The sequence below is a fragment of the Musca vetustissima genome, unplaced genomic scaffold (genome assembly GCF_032173495.1).
Source record: "Musca vetustissima isolate MV318-11 ecotype Yass unplaced genomic scaffold, APGP_CSIRO_Mvet_v1 utg8434, whole genome shotgun sequence".
NCBI lineage: Eukaryota > Metazoa > Arthropoda > Insecta > Diptera > Muscidae > Musca > Musca vetustissima.
In genome coordinates, this window is record NW_026877912.1 from 118,028 (window position 1) to 130,480 (window position 12,453).

Sequence of the window (12,453 nt, forward strand, 5' to 3'; positions counted from 1 at the left end):
GGCGGTCAGAAGCGGGAACAAGGTGAAGAATGAAGCCGCGGCTATGATGAGGTTGGCAAATGGCGCAGCCTGGAAAATGATGCTGACGGCCAAAGATGCAAACAAGCCACTTGGAAGACGTATGATCGAGAAGCTTACGAAGACAGCGATCACAGATGTGCCGCCTTGGGAGATGAAGAAGACGGTCAACCGTAGCGAGCAGTTGATGGAAGATGTGGCCGGTGGGAAGCTGAGGAAGAGATTTGCCGATGGTCCAGCCTTAAAGATAAAGCGAGAGGGCAAAAACTCCGAGATGCTGAGGATGACTATGGACAAGGGTTCAGCCTGGAAGAAGAAGCCGGCAGACAAAGGTGGAGGTGCCGATATTAGAAGCTGGTTGGAGAGATGGCAGTGGTACCCGGAGGCGATCACCTAGCTGTTTTCTTTTTTGGTTTCTTTATAACTACATTTTTGATATTTTATAATTTTTATATTTTGAAATATTTCATATTTTTATATTCATTTTCTGGCCCGCAAGATGTTCACGGAGCGAACATGGCTTTTAAATAATAAAGATAGTGAATGTCTTGCTGTGGGTCTCTTGTGTAGAAGAGAGAGTATTTAGTTAAACAGGGATCTATTTTTGTATACAGTCCACTTAAGATAAGAACATTTTCTTGTTGAATGTTTGTACACTAGAATAAGATAGGAGTTTTCTATTGCCACATGTGGTATGTTTGGTTGAGATTACGGGGAGTAATCTTCACTACAGACTGATAAGCATGTGTAGCGTGCTTGCCACATGTGAGATAAAGAAATGTGTGTGTCCACTCCATGTGTTATGGCAGATGCACTCTCACTCTCTCTCTCTCTTTTACACATTAGTCTAAGATAGGTTAAGTCATATTGTACAACTTAGTTCTTAAGGATCACATTTTAGTTCAATAAATTAGTGTGTAAATGCACCACAAACAATACAGAAGTGCTTTCACTCCGCGGACAGTATCCGCGTAAGATCCCTAGTTTATCAGTGGTAAACAGTGTGGCCGTTGATTTAGTGGCGGATATATCCATTTCCTCGCGCGGAAAATTTTAGCTATAACCACGAGATAGTGGTTCAGCCTCTTGCAGATGTCATCAATTTTGGGTCCTGACGTCATGATCGCACAATCATCCGCGTATATTACGATCTTTATGCCGTCCGGTGGGCGTGGAATTCCAGAAAGATAGAGGTTAAACAATTCCGGAAATATCACCTCTCCTTAGGGAACTCCCTGTTTATTGTACGACTTCCTGTTTCTGAATTTCAAGTACGACTCCACACATATAATTCACGATCCAACGTTTCAAACTTGGCTAGAGGGTTTTTTTCGACGTCATCGAACAGCTTGGCGTGACTGACGGTATCAAATTCTTTTAAGCGGTTATACTGTGGTGCTTCCGGAACCCATGTTGATGATCAACAACTGATTAGCATACATGAATGCTATGGAGTAATTATGCCTCTTAAATATCTTAGCTACTGGCGACAAAAGTTCCGGGATTAGCGGGACCACCCTGACGATTTTCCAGATTTTCCATTTTTTGAAATTCCACAACCTCCGTCGGCAAAGAAACCACAATGTATGACGTCTGATCCAATTATTTATAACATATGGAAGAGGATAAACATCTACATGTACTAAATATATTGAGGGAGAGATCTTTATGATCTAGAAAATAGGTGTAAGAGTTAACGTCTAGGTCAGTAGGCCAAGACGGAATAGTATTCATACAGGTGCAGTCACTGATTTCAGATTTGTGGAACTAGGGGAGCATAAAAGGATGATAGAACAAACCCTATGTTTGAGAACGCAACTGTGTCAGATCCCAACAGATTACCCGGTTATTTCAATCAAAAGTTTGTCGGTTATCCTGTGAGTTTAAAATTCCAATCGATTTTAGGCTTCGTCAAGACTCTAGAGCCCTTTGTTGACCATATCAATTCAGCATCTCAGAAATGTATCGGTTACTTCGTTTTAGTTTCATTACTTAATTTATTACCCAATTAAATTAGTATTTGTTTTATTTTTCTCTTCATAATATCCATCCCTACGTCATGCATATTGCCGTATACAAATTACGTTTCATTTCATTAAATCTTCATTAATTTTGCAATCAAACAATAACAACAATAAAAAAAATTAAACAATACAAAAAAAGTAAAGCAGACACACCAAAAATCATTGTCAAATTACAAAAACGAACATTTGAATATTAATTACAGCACATCAACACACCAAACCAGCAGCAGCACCCAAAATCCGCATGAAATTTTGGAATTTCCCGCCGAATAAAACAAAACACGTAAAACGTATTTTCCTTTTGTCATTAAGTTTTGAATTTGAGGGTTCTTAAACAAATAACATTACTTTCGTATTTATTTTGTTGTGTACAAAACATTAACATAAATCATTCAAAAGTTTATAGAGCCGTGTGTAACGAATTAAATAAATAAAATAAATTTAAAAGTTATCGTCCGAGTTTGTCGTGGCGGGAGTTGTCATCTGAAAGCAATAGTTGCTATAAATGATTTTAAGAGCTAGTCCATGTGGGAAAAGTAGTAAAATAATACAAAATCAATGAGGCATGTGTGATGCTGTTTAGTATTCAACAATCTTGTTCACGGAACCGATCGATCTTTCTCTTTCCTTTTTTAAAAAATAACTACTTCCTTAATTTAGTTCCTTTGCTCCATACAGTTCCGACTCGTGGATAGTTACTTTGAATCTCTCCCTATCATCGTTCGTTTTTTTTTTCGCTCACATAGTTCCGTATTGATTCATTGATAGGTGAACAAGTAAACAAAGTGAACAAAAATACAAAAAAAGGATTTCAATTAATTTCTATTTTGTAGAATATTAAGAAGTTACAGAATTCAACTGCACGACAAGCATATGTTTATATATTTGAAACAATGTGAAAGCTTCTCAAATGAAGAATATGGGAATAAACGAGATCAAAAAATGAACTAAAGAACTGGTCCTAGTTCCTATCGTTCCTTTATCAGAATAGTTCCAATGAACTACCCAACTCTTTTGTAGTTTATATCTTCTAAATAGTAACACTATGACTAAGAAGCAAACGTAACGAATTGAAAAGCTATTCTACAGTCCCGAACCTTCGAATCTATAGTCGTATCATGAGTTTCGTAAGGGCCTCCCTGTGACAAAAATCGACATGCAGCAAAATAGATAAGGTGCAAAGATTCTTATAACTGGAACCGCAAGGATCAAACCCCAAGCTACTCTGAACGCAATGCTCAACTTAAGGCCTCTTGGTCTCAACATTAAGTGCCAGGCAGCACTTAGGATCTAAGGCTGTATAAACATTATCTTTGGCGTAATTGCTATGAACCAACTTGGAAAACTATGCGACTATATATCGCCTGTCATTAGATTTAACTATGTAGATTTCGTTATCCCTATTGAAGACGACTGGAAACTTATTAACCCTCTTCTGGCTTTTATACAGATGATTTCGAGATGGAAGAAGGTACTGGAACTGGCGTCTACTGTGAAGGATGGAATATGTACTCCGTTTAAATAGAGACTGTAGTATGGGCTAAAATCTTCGCGATTTAAAAGGTATCGTTTTGGATGCACAGATCTTGAAACGGTGACTTTTTTTGTGGATAGTCAAGCGGCTCCTGAATTTATCAAATCCTGTAAGATCATGTCTGAGGTCATCAGCTTAAGAAACTATTGACTATGCTGGGTACCAGGACACTGCGTTTTTATTATTTGTATTTAGCTGGCTTGTGTCAGAACTTTCGTTCCATAAGCCGAGCTTAGAAAAGTTTTCCAGGCGGTCTTTTGCGCAGTTTTTCCAATTTGAAAGACCATATTCGGCAAAATTATCTTTCCATCTTATTCAAGGCCTTCCCCTTCTGCGTGAACCATCGCTTTTATATAGCTGGTTCTAGCTTTTATATACCTAACAATGTCGATGTCCGAGAATAGCTGGTACAACTCATGGTTCATCTCAACGGCGATATTCATCAACGCAGATCGGCCCATAGATCTTTCGGAGAATTTTTCTCTCAAACACAAGAGCTGCCTCATCCTAGCCAGATAATTTTTGTATCTGTCACCAGGATTCCTACTTTATCTCTACAGGAGGATGTGCCTGCACCAAAGCCTTCGGTTTGGTGTTTTCACATCTCTTCTTGCTCTTTCTTCTTTTTTCTGAAAATACGTTTCTCCTCTCTCCATTTCTCCCGATAGTTCTCCATCGCATTACGTGTTGCTACTGTCCGCAGGGTTGCCCTATACGCGGCGTTTTTCATACCACGGTGGTCTTTGGTACCCAAGTGTTGCTTTTGCTGCAGTTTGTAGGGAGTGGGCAATTCTCTGCCATTGTGCTTTTATATTATTATCGGGACAAGGGGTGCTTTCGTCAAGCAGTTGGGTAAGATGAGCGGAGTGGGCTTCTGCTATCTGTTGTGTTTGCAGTTTTTCGACGTCAAATTTCCGTGTTACATTAGATCGCACCTTTGCTGCTACATTAAGACGGGTGCGTACCTTGGCTGCCACAAGGTAATGGCCCGAATCGATATTCGCTCCCCGGATCGATCGGACGTCTAGAACACTGGATGAATCCCTTCCGTCTATCACAACATGATCAATTTATTTCTCGTTGTTCGATCGGGAGAAATCCAAGTGGCCTTGTGTATATCGTGATGCTTGAATCTAGTGCTGCTAACTACCATGTTCGCTCATCCACTGGAGTAAATCTGAAGACGAGGTCTTTTATTCTCCTATTAACCAAAAATGCGCAGCCAAATTCATGTATCGTTTCATGCCAGCATTAATAAAGTGCGTAATCATCTCATTTACTTTCGCCTGTCCCTTTCCATCGCATTTCCTGTAAGGTAATAATATCTGCTTTGTACTTCTTGAGTAAAGCCGCCAAAGGGTAAACTGAGCCTGTTCTGTACATCGTGCACACATTCGAAGTGCAAATTCGCTGATGGTGGTTCATTAAACGTTGGCGGAGGTCATCACAGCGGGGTTTGGTTTTCTTTTTTGTTGCTTCCTGATAGTGGGAGAGGTTTTCCGAGGGTGGACAACTAATCCGACGCATCAACCCTTATTGATAGTTCTTATGGGTGAACTTGCTGCATATATCAGCTCACTATTTAAACGAGTGATGAAAGTAGCTACCCTAGGTGACACCGCGGGGAGGTCAGTGTCCACAATTGAGATGAAAGAGGGACCATGATAAGCCTGGACTTCGCCATGTTAAAGCGAATCAAAGCAGTTGTTTGGTATCTATCACCCCATATGAAAAAGCACACGAAATAGCAAGACAATGATCCCAATCTTCATATCTATCACCTTTTTCGAAATATTGAGAAGTTCTTCGACGAAAGAGCAAGTGAGTTATGGCATAACGAACCTAGGTGGAATGTGTCAAGATCCATCTGGCCAACTCTCCCAGCCAAAAGAACAAATTCGCTGTTGAAGCTGAGCAAAACTGAAATAAGAGTAATGACAGGAGTTGTTTCTAAATACTATATTAACGACTACTGCCAAATGGCGTTACTGACTACTGCAGACCTTGTGAGAATGAGGAGGAGACGTAGACGATCAAGCATCTTCTCTGTCGCTGTCCAGTTCTGGCATGAATACGGCATGATCATCAACATGGATTCCGGAAACAGCACAACAACAGCTTTGCCCGCCATTTCCACACATAACGGAACAGGCGTATAATAGTCATTTCTGTGGACGCCAGTCGTACGTGGAATTCAAAAATAGTAAATCGAAGGCCGTAGAGTTATACAGGGAGTTCCCCAATGAGGGATGATATCTCCGGAACTTTCTATCCCCTACCTTTCTGAACTTCCACTCCAGAATGGCGTTTGAGAGGTTGAAAAGCTATATCGTTGATATATCTGAGGACTACAATTGGGTGTCTCAACATGACTCCAATAAAGAATAAAGAGTGAATACAAACCACGGAGAACACCCGCCTACGATAGCAGCGTGGTCTTGACACAACTGAGATCTGTATAGTGTAGCCGCCTCAATTTATATTAGGCACGATTTGATGGAACGGTTTACAATATGTAACCGGTTGATTTGGGAAATCTAGTTCCTTGACAGGTTCGGTCTTTTTTAAGTTTAATTTTGGCATTATTCATATGTCGTAGGCTAACAGTAGTGAACCATTCAGGGCCGCATAGCTTACATGAAATCGGTCTGTCGCGTTCGGTTTGTAAATATATTTTTCTTGAGATGGTTTTCGTTAATAATTAAAATTCTTGTAATTGAATGATTTGATTCTAAATGAAGGGGAACAATCCTCAAAAAATTGAGAGACAATAAATGTATCAATATTCACAAAAAATGGTTATAAATGACGTTTCATTGCAACTCTACCTACTTTCTCCAACATGCAAAAAGGTCCAGCTTTTTTAATTTGGCAACAACAATAAAAAACACTAAAAAGAGCATTTCCCCACTTGTAAAGGATGGTTAATGCAAATATAAAAAAACAACCACACATAAAAATGTTAACAACTGACTGCACCTTTTAACTTGGTCAACTGGGGCTTTCCAGAAAAATAATCAGCACACTCAACACACAAGGTGCATGGATATGAACATGGAACAGCCAGTTAAACATCAAACAACAACTAAAGCTGACAACAAAGCCATTGATAAGCATGAAGTGCTGGCTAGCGGTATTTTATGCGTAAACACGAAGAGTGTGCGATTTACGTTGGGTTTTTTGTTGTTTCTTTTTTTTTTTGCCCATGAAATGTGTGCCAAAAATTTAAGTAATTTTGTTCGAATAAAAAAAAAACGATGGGTTCGATACCCCTCATAAGTGGTAGTGCTAGGTAGAGGATAAAAAGAAAGTAAGTCAAGTCATAAATTACAAAGACAAAGTGCTTATGATTAAATCCGATTTTAGACTACATATTCTGACATGACACATAAATCAGGTTGCAGCAAGAATAATGGGGGAAAAGTTTTACTTGTAAAATGCGATTTACCGATTAAAAACTGTTTATAATATAACCAGTAAACCAGTAAGAAAGCAGTGTAGTCGGTCGGGGCCGACTATATGATACTGTTTACCACCATTTTGGATATATTCAAGAAATGCATTCTAACAGACCTCGCATTTTTGAATGGCCATTGCCATGAAATTGGACTAAATTTAAATATGTGATCTGTGTCTATATGTTAACCGACTTAAGCCTACGATCAATAAGCGGGTACCTTTGTATACCGTTCACCAAAGTCTGGAGGGTATATTAAGTTTTTTTTTTTTTTAATTTTTAACTTATCGAAATAATCATTTCCGAACATATAAAGTATATATTTTTGATTAGCGCAAAATTCTATGAAGATGTCTGCCTGCCTTTTGTAATCACTGTAGCCTGTAAACAAATTGAGATAAATCACCAAAATGTTGCAAAGAATTGTCTTTTGTCTGCAGACAGGTCAAGTTCGATGATGAGCTATATTGGTCCACGTTTAGGCATAGTCCCCATATAAAGTTACCCCCAAGTTTCGATATTTTCGGTTGAGCGCGCTATTCAAGCGAAATGGGTTGTTATTATTGGGTACCAAATCGGTTCGCCTTATATAACGGTACTCCCCATCAGGTTGCAGCAAGAAAAATGGATAAAAGTTTGGTGCACCATTCACCTAAAATCAGACGAAAATATATATGGGAGCTAAATTTGAACCAATTTCATCCAAACTTTCCAGACGTTATATAAGACCCATTTCGGTACGTTTAGCATAATGTTGTGTCACGCGGACACACGTGGTACACAATTTACTATAAATCGGACGAAAATATATATGGGAGCTATATCTAATTCTGAACCGATTTCAATAAAACTCAACACATGTTAGGCTTTACCAGCGTTAGTACGTTGTGCAGAATTTCGTGTCAATCGACCTAAATTTGACTCTTTGGTTCCATTTGCTAAATATCGGACGAAACCATATATGGGAGCTATATCCAAATCTGAACCGATTTCAATAAAACTTGGCACACGTTAGGCTTTCCCAACTTCAGTACATTGTGTACGATTTCGTGACAATCGGCCTACATTTGACTCTTTGGTGCACAATTTACTACAAAATCGGACGAAAATATAGATGGGAGCTATAACTAAATCTGAACCGATTTCAACGAAACTTACGGTGCCAATCAACATAAATTTGACTTTGGTGCACCATTTGCTAAATATCGAACGAAACCATACATGGGAGCAATATCCAAATCTGAACCGATTTCAATTAAACTTGGCTTTCCCAACTTCTGTACGTTGTGTAAAATTTCGTGATAATCGGCCTATATTTGACTCTTTGGTTCACCATTTGCTAAAAAACGAACGAAAATATATATGGGAGCTATATCTAAAGCTGAACCGATTTTCACCAATTTCAATAGGATTCGTCCTTGGGGCAAATAAATGATCTGTGCCAAATTTCATCTCATACAGATAATAAATGCGACCTGCACTTTATTTATAATTTAACATTTACAGACAGATGGAAATGCATAAATCGACTCAGAAAGTGATTCTATGTGTACTCTCAAAAGGAACCATGGGCCTCTCTCGTTTTATTTCCCCCTGATTTTCTGACCGAATTTACAATGTTTAATTTCTCTAAAATAGTTCTAATAACAACTTTTGCAATAGCTTTAAGCTTGAAGTCCGCTAATGTCCCAAAACGTCACGCTCATATTTTTTTTAATTAGGAGGGGTTGTTTTCAAAAAACACGACCTTTTGGAATTAATCTCGGTTTTAATCTACCTGGTTTGCATTCATAGTATAATAAGGAAGGTCGTCTCATGCACTCATATGTACAAAATTTTGTTCTTACAATACCTTCATTGCAAATAAAATTATTTTTTATTTCCTCCTAAGTTATGTACGTACTGGTGATGGCAAAATAATAAACTGGGGGTTTGGTATTTATAAAGTCTATCTGTGAGCCTCATAGAAAAGTTCAAAAAGGAAAGACGAAAGTTAGAAACGGACTAAATAGAACAAGACTTTATATAAATATTGAAATAAAATTATTATAAAATATAATTTATTTCAATATTTTCAAATATGCCATTTGTCGCACGTGAATGGTTACAGTTTCAAATACAAATTCAATTTGAAAAAAGGTGTGTCTGGTTCAGTGTTGCCGAAAGTGGGCATTTATGCCCAAAATTGGGCATAAATAATGTAAAATTTAGGACGGGCGGATTTTGGGCATATTTTTTGTTTACGGTACATATATTAGTTTGTAAAACAGTGAAATATTGCTCCAAGATCACCAATATATTTCGACTAACTGATTCAATTTAGACATGTCCTTTATAATTTGTATTTATGTAGTAATCACTATTTGTATGTGGATTCGGTTCACCCAAAGACTCCTATATGTTCAAATGGACCTAAACTTTATTTTTGTCTGCAATTCTGATCGCTCTATAGATCACCACTATGAGTCGCACAAGGCAAAATTTTACACTGATATGGGGATCAGCTCAGGAAAAATCATGGTTGTTTCGATGAAGATCATTTAATATTTGACCGCTTGCTCCAAAAATTATAGCCCAAATTTTTCCTACTATCAAATGTCGGGCAAACATTACAACGTATTTAATGTTCCGGTTGAAACATATAAGCTGTGTTCCCAAACCTGCAATATAGTACTATATTGTACTAGTTTTGGAATTTTTGCTAGAAAAGCGTTCACTTACGCCGAAAAGTAGGACAAATTGAAATTAAATTTAAGAGAGTTAAAACCAAAATGGCGTTCTCTTCTCCTATTTTCTGCAAGACCAATTTGGCCCAGCACGAAATTGTAAATGTAGTAAATTAAGAATTTGACATTTGATTGCCAGAGATAAACAGTCCGAAATAAAGCACATGAAAGTTAGCGCTTCAACAAAAGGGACACACGCACAGACGCACACACAGTGGTTGAAAAAAAAAACAAATAAGAACTTAAAAAATGGACAAACAGATTTTTTATTCTCTTTTGGAGGATAGCGAAGATGAATGGCTGGCAGAAGATTCAGATGAAGATACTATAGAAAGAAGACCTGGGTTGGGAACGTGCATAATCAAGTTTTATTGGTTAATCGTACTAATCAATGTGTGTACATTGGCCCAATTATCTTGGGCTTAAGTCAAGTTTAGGGGATCCACTTGGATCGCTTTGACATTTTTACAGTAAGTAGTCCTCGGTGAACTGATTACAGTGATATATATTTTATGGGGAGAAAATATGTGAAAGTCTTATTCTTAAGTTCTCTTAAAAAGTACCCGATATAACCTTTATAATGCCTTGGTGGCAATTGAAAAGGTTGTTTTAAACAAAATAGGCTCCGAAATTTCAATGCCAATGTCTCGGGAAGTATGTATTTCCCGACATGAAATGTATATCACTGTAGTCAGCACAATGAGGGCTACTTACGGTAATCATTTCAAAATGATCCGAGTGGAGCCCCTAAACATTAACATTTTGGTAGCGTTCAGCCATGTAAGCCTTTCCGGACTTGGAGTCGTCGGAAACTCCACTTCCAAATATTCAATAATGTTTTCATCTAAATTATACAAATAAAAAATAAACAATAAATATTAATATTATCAAAATCACACAACGGACGCCGTTTAACTATTTGTTTCTTTGTGTGCATTAGGTTTCTGTAGTCTTTTTTTGATGAAATTTTTGATTATGACGTTTCTTCATGTTTTAACTATTTTTCGTTCCTTTACTTTTTGCGCAAATCTTGTATGTGAGAGTAATTTTTGATAGTTCGCTCTTTTACTAGCTTTACTATCAAAAAGTACGGGAACGAACCTATAGTTTTCTTTAGTGATCGGACAATATTTATGGGATCAAATTGACCAAAATCTTTATTAATGTCTAATTCTAATCGCTCTATAGACCATATGTAATTTAACCGAAAGTGTAATTTGGGCATCGAAGAACATAACATTCTATGGTGGACATGTTTTATCCACGAACATATTAAATCAAATCATTTGTACTTTGAAATCAACTCAACTATCTTGACTTATGTGGTCGGATATACCAAAATGCTCATATGGGGACAAACATTCACAGAAAATGTATGTCCAGTCATATTTGTCAGCACCTTCCCAATATTCTGCTCCGCTTACTGGTCTTCTTTTAGGTCATTCTGTTGGGTTTGCCGACATATATACTACCTCAATCTACGATTTGCTGTGATCTATGAAATTGCTCTCTAGTGGCAAGGTGGAACATTTTCCATCTTCGAACTTGATCTAGGTTTGGTAAAAGTAGGTGGAAAGTTTGAATCAGACATTCCGTTCATCTGATATTGGATGAAATAATTTCAACACTTTGTTCGATATTCTCCATCTCCGAACTTGCTTTAAATTTCGAAGAAATATGATGATGTGCTAAGTTTGGATGACATCGGTTACTTCTTTCGAAAGACATCGTGCACACCGGATGACTGGACAGACGGTCATTTGTAAATGGACACCAAATTGTCGAATCGAATTCTGTCCAAAGATACATGGGGTTTAAACGAATATTTCGATGAGGGACTTTTGCCGCAATAAAGTAAAAATAAAAAAAAAAACATTAAAATAAATATTTAAAAATGAAAATCAATATTGTTATTATTTTGTCCATATTTCCGTGCTGCAAAACAGTGCACTTATCAGCATTTGAATAAAATTTTGAACAAAAATGACCCCTTGCTTTTATTATTTAACGTCAGTGTATACTTTTTGAACTCTTGAATTTTTGGGCATCAATTGTTGATTTTGGCCACTTTTTAGGCGGAAATAAAATTTTCAAACGGCAACACTGGTCTGGTTACTTTTCCAGAAATGGTGGGCAAAAAAAATTTTAAGGGAAAATAAGAAAAAGAATTATTCTTCGGAATTTATTAAATTTAATATTTTTAAAGCATAAATAAAATCCCAGGAAGTTCAAAAAATAAATTAATTAAAAAAAATTCATTAATGTTTATTTTTGTTTTAACATCAAAAAATGTTAAGAGAATGCATTAACGCTGGTGTGCAAGTCTGCCCAACTATGTTTTCCAGTAACATTTACTCAGTAAGTTCTAGTTCAGAGAGTAAGCATTTTTTACTCTCTTTTGCGATAATACGTAGAAAAGTAAACAGACAACATTTAGTAAGATTTAGCAAACAAACAAAGAACGAACACAATTATTTGTATTGCATTTAATATTAAAAATAAAATGAATAATAAAATAAAAATTGATTTGGAATGTTTCCCGGGAACATTTAAGCTTCCTGCATCCATACATTGTCCTCTATCTGGAACTTGCCTAAAAATATATAAGGAATTAGTTTCTAATTTAATGAAACTTTGCATTACTTAGAAATTTTCTTTAATTTTTATACAACCTTACTTCAAATTGAACTTTGC